A 15,726-nucleotide genomic window follows, 5' to 3' on the forward strand; every position below is an offset into this window, starting at 1 on the left:
CATTTTATCGGCAGAATTCAGTTTCTTGCAACCATGTACCGGCGGTTCCCATTCCTTGCATATTGTCAGAAAGCTGTTGCTTTCTGGTCCCAAAGGTTGCTTTCAGATCTTTTCCATCTTCAAGCCAGCAAAGGCATGTCCAGTCTGTCATGTGCTTTGAATCTCTGACTTCCTCTTCTGCCTCTAGCCAGAGAAAACTCTACTTTTAATGATTCATTGTGATTCGGTCAGGCTCACCTAGTTAATCTCCCTTTCTTGAAGTCAGCTGTGCCACTTAACAATCACGGGAGTGATGTCACAGTCACAGATTCTACCATATTCAGAGGGGCCTGAGGTGCTACAAGGATGAGTGTCATATGGTGTTATCTTAGAATTCTGCCTACTACAAAGTATAGGATGCATCCCAGTTCTCTAAAGTTAAAAAATTAGTCAGGAGATAGACAATATAAATGTATGTCTAGGTGCATCTCTGCTTTAAGTGATTTTAAATTTTAAAATGAATACTACAGAAAGTATTTCAGTAGTTTATAGAGTGACATCAGTGGGATGATGTCAGAAAAGTTACATGGATTATTTTTAAAATTATACTAGGCCCCTGAGGGATAATAATAGCAATGACTAATATTTATTGAGTTATAAGTCCTGGGCACAGCTGTTTACATTTATTATCTCATTTGATCTTTACACCTACAATTATTCCAATTTTGCAATTGAGGAAACAGAAGTTTAGAGAGGTGAAAACTGGCAAGTGGCAAAACCAGAAGCAATGCCAAGCCAATGGGTTCCTTGTTACCAATCATGTAACAAACCTTTGTAAGGCCATCGCCCTGAGCCAGGTACTTTGGTAGGTGCTGTTAATACAAAAGTAAGATCCAATTCCTGCCTCCAGGAAGTCACGATAAAAGAGAGGGTCCAGGAAACAAACCGAGGCCCTGGATTTTGTAGAGTTTAATAATAGTACAGTGGCCTCACAAAATAAAGCATGATCAATTCTGCTTCACTGGGTCACCAAGAGCTTCTCAGAGGAGGTGACACTTGTGGTAGATCTGAAGAATGAGGAATTCTCCAGGAAAATGTGGAGGGTTGGAATGGACAAGAAGAAATTCCAGATATAGGCAAAGGCAAGGAAGAATGAAGCCATGTGACCTAGGTAGGAAAAGGCTGGTATACCCTGGGTAACAGGGAGAAATAAGAGATGAGGCTGCAAAAGAAGCCAGGGGTCCAATCGTCAGTGGATTTATACAACATAATGACCCATTTGGATTTATCCCATAGGTAGGGAATCCACTGAGCTGTTTTAAGTAGGAGAATAACGTGGACAGAGTTGTACCCCAGACAGCATGAAGGATGTATTTGAGAAGAACAGGAGTAGCGAAAGACCAGTTAGAAGACGAGACCATTACAATCTAGATGAGCAATATTGAAGGCCTGTGGCGAGAGGCAAAGCAGACGAATGTGAGGGGAGAGAGAGAGAGAGGAGAGAGAGAGAGAAAGAGAGAGAGAGAGAGAAGAGAGATGAGATTGAGTGACTGGTTAGGTGGAGGGCATGAACATAAAAGAGGATTTAGGATCACTCCGTGTCTGTTTTGGCTTGTTTGGATGATGGCACCATTGACTGGCATAAGGAGGGAAAAGTAAATACAGTATTGCCCAAATTAAGTTTGAGACACCCGTATTACATCCAAGCGTCGGCATCTGAACCTACATGCAGATATCTGTTGTAGTGTTACGATGAGCATGTGCCTAGCATATCAGAGCATTTTGTGTGGGTGACTTCCTAAAGCAGATGATTCCAGGGAGATAGGAGGAAAACAGGAGGGACAGTGGAAGAGATTTTCTGGAGCAAGGGAAAAAAGACTAGAGAGCCCCAAAGGATGAGGTAGATAGGGGGACAATGAAATACAGATGAAATGAGTGTTGCCATGTGGTTTTACAGTGGTGACCTCAGCACTAAGTGATGCAGGTACTGTGCCCAAGAGGTGAGCACACTGTCCACTGTGAGGTCACTTCTGCGTGGTCCTGAAGCTCTTCCTCTGGTTTAGGAATCTGATTCATATTGTTTGTTAATTATTATTGTTGGAGTGGACATGGCTTCATTTCTCAGCAGTGGCCTCTCCTTAACCAAGCTCAGCAAGACTGAATCCCCCATGTAGACAATGCATTGACTTGCAGGGGAAACTACAATAGCAGCCGGCCTGGCTGACCAGGGAACTGAGCTGCTAAGAGGCTGCTCTGGGATCATGACCTAGTGAAGGGGTTGATGGCTGACTACAATGTTCACTGGTGTCAGAGCCGGACTATCAGTTCCCCTATCAACAGACATGGCTAGATATTCTGGTTAACCTAACAGATGGTTGTTGTCCACTGCATCTTGTTCCCGAGGTTTCTTTTGCCAGCCCTTCTAGTCATACTTTTTCTCTAAACCAGCTTCCTTGTTTGCTTCTACTTGCTAAATTACAATCACTTTTTTTCCTCTGAATTTTTTAATGGCCAGGAAATGGCATAGAATAACTGCCAAGTCACATAAATTAACTTTTCTGTTAATCCCAGAAAGAACTCTATATCAGTCTGTACAAACCACATGTGAGTTTTCATGCATCATTGTCAGCACGTGACTGAGAGGGGGCCATGGACCCTTCTTTACGTGGTCCAGAAGAAAAGGCAGCTGCCATGTTCGGAGGCTTCAGATCTCCTTCTACCTCAGAGTTGAGCTCTGATCTGGATCTTGAGTGATAGGGATTAACTGGTAATGGTCTATCTGTTTTCACTTTGGTGACCTTGGTCAGCTCTCCCAGGTCAGGTCACACCCAGCCCAGCTGGTTCAGCATGCACACTTTTTTAATCCTCACCGGAGGATATTTTTTCCCCATTGAATTTTAGAGAGAGTGGAAGGGAGGGGGAGAGACACAGAGAGAGAAAACCATCAATGTGATGAGAGGTACATCAATTGGTTGCCTCCCGCATCCATCCTACTAGAGCCCAGGGAACGGACCTGTAACCAAGGTATGTGTCCTTGACTGGAATTGAATGCAGGACTCTTCAGTCCACATGCCAAAGCTCTATCCACTGAGCCAAACCAGCCAGGGCTAGCACACACACTTAAAACTGCCTGCCCTTTACAACAGCACCAAAATAGCTGCAGGACGGAATAATCCATGCATGTCCAGTATTCTGTAAAAGACTTTCACGGTGGCATTTTATCTGCCTGAAGAACCCAGAAGCACTTGTTGACAAACTTGCCTTCCTCTGAACCAGGGGTGGGCAAACTTTTTGACTCGAGGGCCACAATGGGTTCTTAAACTGGACCGGAGGGCCAGAACAAAAGCATGGATGGAGTGTTTGTGTGAACTAATATAAATTCAAAGTAAACATCATTACATAAAAGGGTACGGTCTTTTATTTCAATAGTTTAATTCATTTCAAACGGGCTGGATCCGGCCCGCGGGCCATAGTTTGCCCACAGCTGCTCTGAACACTACTGTGGGTCTTTCTCTTCCCAGCGGCACAGCATGAATCCTTGTTGGGTCTGTCGCACTGAGCTCCGTAGTGATGTGTGCAGCTTTATGCACAGCAGACTGACCTTCACCTCCTGCACTTTCGGATCCTCCAGAGTCGGCAGCTCCACTGTCCCCGGCGTGGTGGCCGCCCCAACCGGGACGAGGTACCTACAGTCGCATCACCCTCATCTCCTACAGTCACTTTTTATTTTTGTTATTTTTTAAAGTTACAAATATACCTTTATTCACCAATCGTTTTTGTGTTGGTTTTTTGTTGGTATTTTTTGGTTAATCCTCATCTGAGGATATTTTTTCATTGATTTGAGAGTGGAAGAGAGAGGGAAAGACAGAGAAACATCGATGTGAAAGAAACATGTTTGGTTGCCTCCTGCATGCACCCCAACCAGGGCCCGGGCCAGGGAGGAGCCTGAATCAAGGTACATGCCTTTGACCAGAATCGAACCCGGGACCCTTTGGTCCACAGGCAGACGCTCTATCCACTGAGCCAAACTGGCTAGGGCCTACAATCACTTTTTAAATCCTACTTATATTCTTACTTAATATCCTACTTAATATCCTACTGGTATTACTCCCAGGTTTTGATTGGAGCTTTGGGTCATCCCCAGCTCCTTAGTCAGTCATCTACGGAGCAGGCCCTTTCTTCATTTACACATGCTGGTTACATTCATCTGTATGTAGAGCTTTAACTATGTAAATTATGGATGACAACTTTCCAGGTTTTAAGAGGCAGCCCACAGTCACTCCCTGTGAAGAACAGTTAGAGAGGTTGGACAAGAGGGTAGGCTAAATTTAAAAGTTCTTGCAAATCTGGCCGAGGATGTGAATCCTAGGGAGGCCCTGGAGGTGTGAGTTTGGGCAGCTAATCTGGAACTGAGGGTCAGCTGCATTACAGTAAGAATTGGCCAGAGGCCAAGAGTCCAATGAAGAAGCTGAGGCAGTGGAGGTAATGGACTCTGCAAGGCCAGGACTGAAATGGTAACGAAGTGTGGAAAGGAAATGCCATGTTGAACAGTCATTTCAAAAAGAGAAACAACAAGCCCAAGTGACTGATGGGCTACAGCAGATAAAGATGAGGAACACAATGATGCACTCTTTTCCTTTAGTTCTATGATCGCTATTGGCAGTACTTTAGGTATCCTATATAATAAAAAGCTAATTAGACCAGACAGCCGAACATCCTTCCTGATGACCTTCCGAACAAAGCCAAACTGTGAGGGCCGAGGCAAGAATGACCTTCCTGAATGACCAGTGGGCAGGGGGCAGGGCCAGTGAGCCTAACCACCAGACCAGCTATGGTGGTCCCAGCGCCCCTCCTTCTGCAGAGGCAGCGGGAGAGGCAGTGGCGCACACCTTCCACAGAGGCAGCAGGAGAGGGGGCTGCGCGGTTCTGGCACCTCCACGGAGGTGGGACGGGTCATAATTGCAGCACCTCAAACTCCCACGGCCCCTCCCCTGGCCAGCTTGGTCCCTGATTGGCACTGCCCTCCCCCCCAGTGGGCATGGGGGTGAGGCCAGCGCTAAGGAGCAGCAAGCCAGCTTCTGGTAGAGCGGTGCTCCTCCCCTCCTCCTGCTCAGCCAGAAGCTGGGCTCACAGCTGGCGAGTGCAGGGGTGGTGGCGGGAGCCTCTCCCGCCTCAGCAACAGGTGGGCAGTAAGGAGCAAGGGGTCCTGGACTGCAAGATCCCCGGACCACAAGAGGGATGTCTCAGTGCTGGCTTAGGCCCGGGGGATCGGGCCTAAGCCAGCAGGCAGACATCCCCTGAGGGGTCCCAGATGGCGAGAGGGCGCAGGCCGGGCTGAGGGACCTTCCCCCACCCACCCCAATCCAGTGCATGATTTTCGTGCACCGGGCCTCTAGTTTTATTAATATTATGCCTTGTTTTAAGTGTATGTGCACTACATATTTGTAAAGCTTGACTATTTCAGTCTGGCACTCCTACCCTGGTTTACTGGATACATTTAATAGAATGAGCAACTTCTTAGAAATTCCAACCTATAGTCTAATCCAGACTATTTTCCTTTGTCGTATCTCCTAGGAAGAAATGTTTGATACAAGCAGAATAAGGAATAGAGTTCTGAGAGGAACTCAGGCTAATGGGGAGAACTGACCTCTCAATCAGTAAGCTTTTATTAAGCACTTACTATATGTCTAAGGTTGTGTGAGGTGCTATGGAGACCATGAAACCTGTATAACAGCTCCTTTTTGGAGGACTTGAATTGCCTTCTCAGGAGCTGGGTTTTCCTGTAAGAAACAACTAGCAGGAAGCATCAGGAATGGTGTATATGAGGTTCTAGGCTGGTCCATGGCAATGGGTGGTATTTGCATACAAGCTGAGCGAATGGCTTCCAGAGGACAAAAATCTCTTAGCTTGAAGGCTGTGATGCAGGCAGAAAAGTAAACTGGTGCCAGTATATTTAGTCACAGAGTCCAGAGGGATTCATCTTTTCTTTTCCCCCGGGAGGTTTATTCTTTTAAAACACTTTTATGTGTATTAATCTCATTTTAGCCTTGACACAATCCAGCAAGGGAGGCAAGGTGAGAATTATAAAGAGGGAAAGGATTTGTGAGAGATTTATGATGTTGAAACAGTAGGACTTTATGACCAATTAATCTTCTGCTTGAGGGTGGGGGAAGCATTGAGGATGGCTCCCACCCCACTCACTCACTCGCTTACTAAATCACGTGTGCAGCAAATTCTTCTTGAGGGTCCAAAATGTGTCTCATCTGTGCCCTGGTGCCAGAGTTCCACATTCCTGGCTGAGGCTACCAAGTAGCTCATAGTGCCATTACCTGTGACAAGAAACAGTGGAGGAGAACATCTGGTGCTGACTGTCCTTCACTTCCCACCTGCTTGTGGGACACCAAGGTGAAATCGACCACTAGGTAATTATATAGAAACTAGAGGCCCGGCCTACAAAATTCTTGTGTGTCCTTAGGCCTGGCCTGCGATCAGGGCCATCTTCCCCAGCTGCCTGCAGCTGGCCACGCCCCCTGCCATCACCCACCCCCAGTTCCCCTTTCACCATCAGGTGATTGGTGCCTGACGGTCAGGGGAAGGGACCAAGAGGTCAGCTGTTCCTGCCCTCTCGCCGGCCCTGCCCCCGCTGCGGGTGGCCATCAAGCGATCAGAGCCTGCTGGCCAGAGAAAGGGACCAAGAGGTATTCAGTGCCCCTCATAGTGACTGGTCCAGCAGTCATTCTGGTTGTTCTGCTGTTAGGGTCAATTTGTATATTACCATTTTATTATATAAGACTAGAGGCCCGGTGCACAAATATTTGTGCACTGGGGGGGTAAGGGGGGTCCCTCAGCCCGGCCTGTGCCCTCTTGCAGTCTGGGACCCCTTGGGAGATAATGCCCTGCTGGCTTAGGCCTGCTCCTGGGTGGCAGAGGGCAGGCACAATCCCTAGGTGCAGCCCCTGGTCGGGCTCAGAGCAGGGCCGATTGGGGAGTTGGGGCGCCTCCCCCTGTCATGCACAGAGCAGGGCCCCTCAGGGGGTTGGGGCACTGCCACCTGTCATGCACAGAGCAGGGTCCATCAGGGGGGGTGGGGCTCCGTTCCCTGTCACACACAAAGCAAGGGCAGTCAGGGGGTTGGGGAGCTCCCCCCTGTCACGCACAGAGCAGGGCACATCAGGGGCTTGAGGAGCTCCCCGCTGTCACTCACAGAGTAGGGCCCATAGGGGAGTTGGGGCACTGCCCCCAGTCACACATAGAGCAGGGCGGATCAGGAGGTTGGGGCGCCGCCCTCTATCACCCACAGAGCAGGGCCGATCAGGGGGTTGGGGCACCACCACTGTCACACTAAGGGCAGGGCCGATGGAGAGGTTATGGCTCTACCCCATCACACACAGAGCAGAGCCCGTGGCGGGGGGCGGGGGGGGAGGGTTGGGGCACCGCCCTCTAGCACCCACAGAGCAGGGCAGATCAGGGGGTTGGGGCACTGCCACTCTCACACTCAGGGCAGGGCCGATGGGGAGGTTATGGCTCTACCCTGTCACACACAGAGCAGGGCCTATGGGGTTTGGGGGGGGGGGGGTGAGGCGCCACACCCTGTCACACACACAGCAGGGCCGATCAGGGGGTTAGGGCGCCACACCCTGTCACACACAGAGCCGCAGGGCGATCAGGGGGTTGGGGTGCCTTCCCCTGTCACATACAGAGCAGGGCGGATAGGAAGGTTGTGGCCCCGCCTCCTGTCACACACAGAGCCACAGGGCGATCAAGGGGATTGGGCGCTGCCCCCTGTCACGCTGATCCCGGTGCTGGGAGACCTCTTGGCTCAGCTGATCCCGGTGCTGGGAGGCCTTGCAGCTCTGCTGATCCTGGTGCTGGGAGGCCTTGCAGCTCCACTGATCCCGGTGCTGGGAGGCATATTACCCTTTTACTATATAGGATAGAGGCCTGGTGCATGGGTGGGGCTGGCTGGTTTGCCCTGAAGGGTGTCCTGGATCAGGGTGGGGGTCCCCACTGGGGTGCCTGGCCAGCCTGGGCGAGGGACGATGGCTGTTTGCAGCTGGTCACACTCCCTTCAAGGTGGGGGTCCCCACGGGGGTGCCTGGCCAGTCTGGATGAGGGGCTGAGGGCTGTTTTCAGGCTGGCGGGTGACTGAGGCTCCCAACTGCTCCTTTTTTTCTTTTTTTCTTTTTTTCTGGGACAGCTTTAGCTCTGGCTCCAGCTCTGAGACCTCTGCTGCTGAGCGCAGGTATCTGGTTTGTTTGGGTTCTATAATCGAAATAATGTATAACTCCGGCTCTGAGATCCCGGCGGGCTGAAAGCAGGTTTCTGGGGTTTTGTTTAGCTTCTATATTTGTTACAATGTTTCAAACTGCAAGCTCAGAGGCCGGCAAGGCAGGAGGGGAACGTTGGTTTCCTCTGTCACTGAAGCAAGCAAGCCTCATGTTAGTTTCAAGCTGCCTGGCTGCCGGCCGCCATCTTGGCTGGCAGTTAATTTGCATATCTCGCTGATTAGCCAATGAGAAGGGTAGCGGTCGTACACCAATTACCATGTTTCTCTTTTATTAGATAGGATTATATAGGATAGACGCCTGGTGCATGGGTGGGGGCTGGCTGGCCTGCCCTGAAGGGGGCCCCCCAATCAGGGTGGGGTCCCCGCTGGGTGCGGGGCTGGCCTGGGCAAGGGGCCATAGGTTGTTTGCAGGCTGGCCACACCCCCAGCTTTGTCAGGAAGGTGTCTGGAATGACATCTGGAAGACGTCTGGTCTATCCAGTCTAATTAGCATATTACCCTTTTATTAGTACAGTGGGGCCTTGACTTACAAGTGTCCCGACTAACGAGTTTTTCGAGTTACGAGCTGTCTCTTGGCCAATTTTTTGCTTTGAGTTGCGAGCTAAAATTCAGGTTATGAGCCAGCTTCAGATACCCCCACCACTAGTTGGCGCAGCAAATGTCACAGTGAATGCCACAATATCAGCCCAGAATCACGTGTCTCACTCGTTCACTTTTTGATTTGACATACGAGTAATTTGAGTTACGAGTTCCATCATGGAACGAATTAAACTCATAAGTCAAGGCCCCACCGTATAGATGTTTGACTTTTGCAGAGCAGAAGTCTGGGATCTGAAATAGATTTGGAAATGATTAGCCTACAGGTGAGAGTTAAGATCTGAAGTGGGTTAGATGACCTGGAGAGAGCCTAGTTAAAACATTTAACAATCCCAAGCTTCAGTTTCTTTCTGTGGGAAATGAAGATATCTACATCAGGGATTATCTTAGATCAAATGAATGTGAACAGACCTGAAAAACAGCAGAGCATTATAGAAACTGAAAATATTATTACTGGTATTTCATCATTATAGTATCAGCATCTTCTCTAACCAAACAGCTTAGCAGGTTCCTCAAAAAGACCAAAATTTTGCATTAATATTCCTCCATTACCTCATTATCATCCCCCTCCCCAAGGGAAAGGGCAAGAGCTAAATAGAAACAGGCTTTGATATCTAGGCTTTGAGTAGAAATTGAGAATTTTTTTAAAAAAATCCTCACTTGAGGATATTTTTTCATTGATTTTTAGAGAGAGGAAGAGAGGGAAAGACAGAAATGTCGATGTGAGAGAAAAATATAAATTGGTTGCCTCTTGCACACACCCCAACTGGGGCCCGGGGCCAGGGAGGAGCCTGCAACCAAGGTACGTGCCCTTGACCAGAATCAAACCCGGAACCCTTCAGACTGCAGGCCGAGGCTCTATCCACTGAGCCAAACTGGCTAGGACAAAATTGAGAATATTAGACTAATTCATCAATGTATCTTAGGTGTGAAAGTGTGTATAACAGCAACTGAGGCAGGACATTGTGCTGTTTGCAGCTTGACTTCTAAAAGCATTAATAGCCAATTTTTTTTTCAGATATTCTGACCATTGAAAAGTGAGGGGAGGGGGAATTTAGAAAAATTTGAGAGAAAAATTCAAGTTATGATCAGGAAACCCCCTGATTGTCAAAACGAAAGGCAGAGGGGAAAGCCAAGATACCTTTAGAAAAATATTCAAAGCAAAGTTGGAGGATGCCAAATTTAGGAGCACTGTTTTGACTGAGTAAAAGTATGAAATAGGTGACAAACAGGGTTGTTGTTTTTTTAAGGTCTGTTTTTGTGGGTGTCATTTTTGGCTTCATAAGGTTATGGATTAAAAACAACTTTCTTAGATTCATCTTTCCAACTCCATAGGTTAGAACCTGGCCAGAAGATTAAGGAACACATTTCTGCTCACTTTTCAGTTTTTAAACCAGTGTGATAGGGAAGCCATGGCTCAGTGCCCATCCAGTCAACCCAGGGCATTTTCTGGCTTTTATTAATTGATGACTGGATGTGTAGGTGTGTTTAGTGTGCAGGCAGCCACCATGTCTCAGAAGTTAAACAGGGGAGGCAGAGAGGACACCTATTTCTAGAAATTTGCTTACCAGGTTGCAGTAAATCAACTCAGGTTGAGGTCAGTCAAATACTATATATCCTTAGCACAACGCATGGATGATTCTGGGAATGTGTCTTCTCCTCAGCCAGTGCCTGCTTCCTCTCCCTCCACAGCTCTTCACAGCTGAGAAGAATGTGCCCTTCAGTCCAGGAGCCAGAGAGAAAGTTGGCAGCAGACCTTAACTGCTCCACCCCAGAAGCTACCCTTTTTCCCTCTCTGCCCTCCTAGGCTTAGAATCCTTCACCATTCAAAGGCTCCATCCTGCCTTTCAGGTTCCCTGTGCTCCCACGTGGAAGGGGTTAGGGAAAGGCCAAAGCTCTGGGTTGCAGCTTTGGCCCCCTCCTTATCTTTCCCTGATTTCCATGGCTTTCCTCTCTCCCTTTCAGCCAGTTTGGGATGTCATTGGAGATTGTTTCTTTGTCTCCTCAGTCTGTCTCCTTCCTGTCTTCAGATTACTTCCCTGAGAGGATGGGGCTGAGTGACAAAAGAGGTGGGATAAAAAAGGCAAGCTTGAGCCTTGTCCCTGGCTCAATTGATTGGGTGTCCTGTACACCAAAAGGCTGCCGGTTCAATTCCTGGTCAGGACACTCGCTTGGGTTTCAGGTTCAATCCCTGGTAGAGGGTCTACAGGAGGCAGCCAAGCGATGTTTCACTCTCACATTGATGTTTCTCTCTCTCTCCCTCTTCCTTTCTCTTTCTCTAAAAATCTATTTTAAAATCTTTCAGGAACTGTTCTGTGAGAACATTGCTGGTTTGGATCTCCCTTTCCTTCCCACCCCAATTCCAGTCTTGGGCAGAGTTATCTGATACTTTCCCTCCCTGGTTTTAATCAGAATTACCCAGCAACTTCCTTGCTGCTGTCCGAGCAGGCTTGCAAGCCCAGCACCTTCCTTTCTCTCTGTTATAAATCTGAAAGGGTAACCCTTGTTGTAAGGCAGTTGCCATTCAGATCTAAGGAGAACCTTTCTTTGGCTTTAGCTCTGCTTCCACCCCAGCTCTGACTCTTCTGTGATAGGGAGTTGCTGATGGTCCTTCTTGTCCTTAAATTCTATCCTTGGGCCTCTCCAAATTAAATAATCCTTTTTTTGTCCAGCTTTTTCTCAGGTCTCTGATATTTGACAAAGAAGCGTCTTGAGCTTCTCTAGCATTGAGAGGGTGCTTAGCAATATTAAGCATGCAAAACAAGTTTCAGATATAAAATTATTTTCAGTGAAGACCACTGTGATTGAGAAACTTGAAGACAAGTAACTTTCTGAGTCAAAAGATAAAGATAAGGAACCACTATTAAGAACTGCAAATGTTTGGAACAATTCAGCTCAGCTTCCTAAATGTCCCCCCAGGCACTCCATTCCACCTTCTTAGTGGCCTGCATTTCCTTCAGGATAAAACCCTTCTTAAAGGGCATATAAGGTCCCCAGAGATTGGACTCCACCTCTCTCTCCATGGGTATCTCAAGGTTCCTTTTCTGGAAGTTGTCCATGAGGCCTCAAAATCGTCCTGATTTATCCATTCATCACCTTTGCAGTACCTGGGCTCAGCACCTAGTAGGTCCCCCAAAGAAAGCCTACCAGCTTCAGTTACCCTGTAGAAGGGTGGCAACCCCAGATAAAGACAGCTACTCAAACAAACCCTTAGGCTGGCAACAAAAATGTTACTTTTCTAATAGTAGAGACATATTCTTTCTAAAAGGTATTGATTGGACAGCACATAATGATTTGATTGAGTGCTCACTAGGAGCCAGCCACTATGCTAAACCCTTCACCAATTTCACCTACTTTACTCTTATCCTAAACCTCTCCCTATTTTCACCTCACCATCCACAGCCCATCAAATCAGGTAAGAATATGGACTCTGAAGCCAGTCTGCCTTTTTTTAGCTTCTTAGTGAGGTAGACCTCTTGTGCCTTAGTCCCCATGCCTTTAAAATGTGTTTGATAACCATAACTTTTTTATGAAATTGTGAGGACTCAGAGTTACTGTATGTTAAGCTTTTAGAACAGTGCCTTGCATATAAAGGTTAAACAACTGTTAGCTATTGATGTCATTATTTCAAGAGACTCAAATATTTTAGATTTTGTGTGTTTTAAAATATTTTCTCTAGTTTTTTTACAGTTCATTTTAAGACTTTTAAGACTTTTTGTAAATCAACTAACTTCTCTTTGTTTATTGAAATCACAGGGTTACCCATAATTAAGCCTATGGAATGGCTGCCTTTCAGCATTCTTTCCTAAGAAACCTGACCAGGGAGAGGAGTTATGTCACATTCCTCTCTGTAGAAAGTAATCATGAATCTATGCTGACACTGAGAGAACATCATCAAGGTTTAGTACTAACCAAAAATGCAAGTTTTGTGTACATACTGTATACTCCATATAGCACCATAATCCATATAAGTGAATTTTTCAATTACACATGTAATACTACATATATTTATACTTTTAAAATTCTCTTACCTAGATTATGATGATGGTTGCACAAACCTGCCTTTACACAAGTGAATATTATAGTATATAGACACACACATACAGTATGTGCATTATGTCTCAATAAAGCTATTTTTAAAATACTATACTATAAAGTATTCTATGTAAGTAAACAGAAGAGTTTGGGAAGAAAAATGCATTGAACTGTTAACAGCGATTATTGTACGGGGAGAACTGAGATGTATGTGGCAAGTATTCGTGAGGATCACTGAGTTTGTATTCTACATGTTTTTGTAGCTGAATGCTTTACAGTGAGCAAGATTGTTGTATTATTATAGTTTTCGGTCTGTTTTGTTCACTACTGTAACTCTGGCACCTAGTTCAGTGCCTACATATAACACAGATTCAATAAGTATTTTTCAAATGAATGGATAAATAAGTTACATTTTATTTTTTTTAATTTTTTTAAAATATATTTTATTGATTTTTTACAGAGAGGAAGGGAGAGGGATAGAGAGTTAGAAACATCGATGAGAGAGAAACATCGATCAGCTGCCTCTTGCACACCTCCTACTGGGGATGTGCCCGCAGCCAAGGTACATGCCCTTGACCGGAAACAAACCCGGAACCCTTCAGTCTGCAGGCCGACGCTCTATCCACTGAGCCAAACCGGTTAGGGCAATAAGTTACATTTTAAATGTAACAAAACAAATAGTACAATAACTTGGTAGGTTTGTGTATAAGACTCTCAAACTTGCTAATTTTTCAAATTCCATTTATTTCCAAAATAGGTTTATGGAAGAGATGCTTTTCAGCAATTAGAGAACTATTCTTGGAATCCTCTGAATGGGTCATGGCTTTAAAAATTCAGGCTCTGAAGTTGATTTTTGGCTGCAAATTTGGTTACAAAAGGAGTTTCCACAGTATTTCTTTTATTCAGTTTGTTATAAAGCATATAGAATAATTTATTTTTCTTACTAATACAGGAAAATGAGATGCTCTAACTGAGGAACTATGTTAAATGGCAATCTACTTATATTTGGTATTGCCTTAAAATTACCTGATTGAAGCCTTTTGAAAAAGTAGTGGAAATAAGTTTATTGGTAGATTGCAATCTAGGTTAAAGTCTGTGTTTGAACTTCCCCCTCCCTAATAAGCTTGTTTTATTTATATTAATTTATTTATTTAAATTGAATTTTTAGAGAGGGAGGAAAGAGAGAGAAACATCAATGTGAGAGAGAAGCATCAATAGGTTGTCTCTGGTACACACCCTAACTGGGGATTGAGCCCACAACCTTGTGCCCTGACCAGGAATTGAACCCAAGACCTTCTGGTGCACAGGACAATGCTCCAAGCAACTGAGCCCACTTGCCAGGGCTATATTAGTGTTTAAACATGCTTACTAATCCTGTTACAACTATTTACAATATTGGACATTACTTATCTTGCTGTTTGCTGAAATGGAAGTTACTTGCAATTTTTATTTAATGCATTCATAAATATATAAAGTAATAATATCTTGATTTTAATCTCATCTTTCCTCTAAAATAATGGTTCTTACTAGTAAACCTTTTGGCCATAAACCCCTTAAGGATTTGATGAAAGTGATGAATCTATGCATTAGAAAAACATACACATTTGCAGATGATCCCAAACCTCGAGTAAATAACTCTTGTTCCAGATTATTAAGATGCATGAAGATGTCCATAGATATGCTCACACCCATAGTTTACTAGTACATATATATATTTAACTTAAAAGCATATAATTTGACTAAGGCTCCTAGTGTTTGTATTGATGGCAACTTTCACATTTAACCTGTGGCCATTCAAGCAATCAAATTCCTTTAATTAGAATATCATACTCACACTAGCAGATTTGGCTCAGTCGATAGAGCATCAGCCTGTGGACTGAAGGGTCCCAAGTTCCATTCCAGTCAAGAGCACATGTCCAGAGTGCTGGCTCCCCAATATGGGGCATGCAGGAGGCAGCTGAGTTACGCCAGCTGGACAAGAATATGTTTATTAGTATGGGGACAATGAAATAAGGAAGGGCTTAGGATAGAAGAAGCAACAGGAGAGAGCCAAGGTGGGGCTACTTTGGCTCACTGGAAAGTCAGAGCAGAGGGGGCCTTGGTGATAGGTTTAGGGGGTTAGTCCCAGGCGAGCTGTTGCTTCCCATTGCTCCCCTGATTGCAATTCTTAAGAGAATTCTTAGAGTTTAGGAGATATGTACCCTGTCAGTGTGGCTCAGTGGTTGAACATCATCCCATGAACCAGGAGTTATGGTTCAATTCCCAGTCAGGGTATATGTCCGGGTTACAGGCTTGATCCCCAATTGGGGACAAGCAGGAGGCAGCTGATCCATGATTCTCTCATCATTGATGTTTCTATCTCTCACTTCCTCTCTTAAATCAGTAAAAGAAAATGTTTTAAAAAAGAAGAAGAAGAGGGGAAAAGGAAAAGCATCGGCATGCTCATGGGAGGGAGAACACACCCTCGGTCCTTGTCTTGAGGGTTTTAAAGACTGGAGTTCAGGGGAAGTCTTAGGGAAACATCTCAATAAAGCTTTATTCTGATGCTCCAAAATGAGATTGATTCCCTTAACTTCATCTGTCCTTGGGTGTGGCTGGCGCAAAAGGCATGAATTGGATTTCTATTATCTATCACCCTAACTAGGGTGATTTATGGGTTTTTTTGTGTTTTGTTTTGTTTTTTTAACAAATTGATCCACACAGTACATAACCTTTTTGTGATTTGGCTTCTCTTTATTTATTTATTTATTTTTTAAAATTTGGTTTATTTTAAATATATATATCATAGTTTTTTTGAAATCTCTCTTAATATGATGTTTTATGTTATT

The 15,726-nt window shown here is 45.4% G+C and overlaps 1 pseudogene; it reads right to left on the reverse strand.

Annotated features, from left to right (window-relative positions):
• Positions 1-2,591: 2,591 nt before the first annotated feature.
• Positions 2,592-15,726, reverse strand: part of LOC102773355 — a 20,956-nt pseudogene continuing 7,821 nt past the window's right edge.

Source organism: Myotis davidii, unplaced genomic scaffold (assembly GCF_000327345.1).
Source record: "Myotis davidii unplaced genomic scaffold, ASM32734v1 scaffold119, whole genome shotgun sequence".
NCBI classification, from domain to species: Eukaryota; Metazoa; Chordata; class Mammalia; order Chiroptera; family Vespertilionidae; genus Myotis; species Myotis davidii.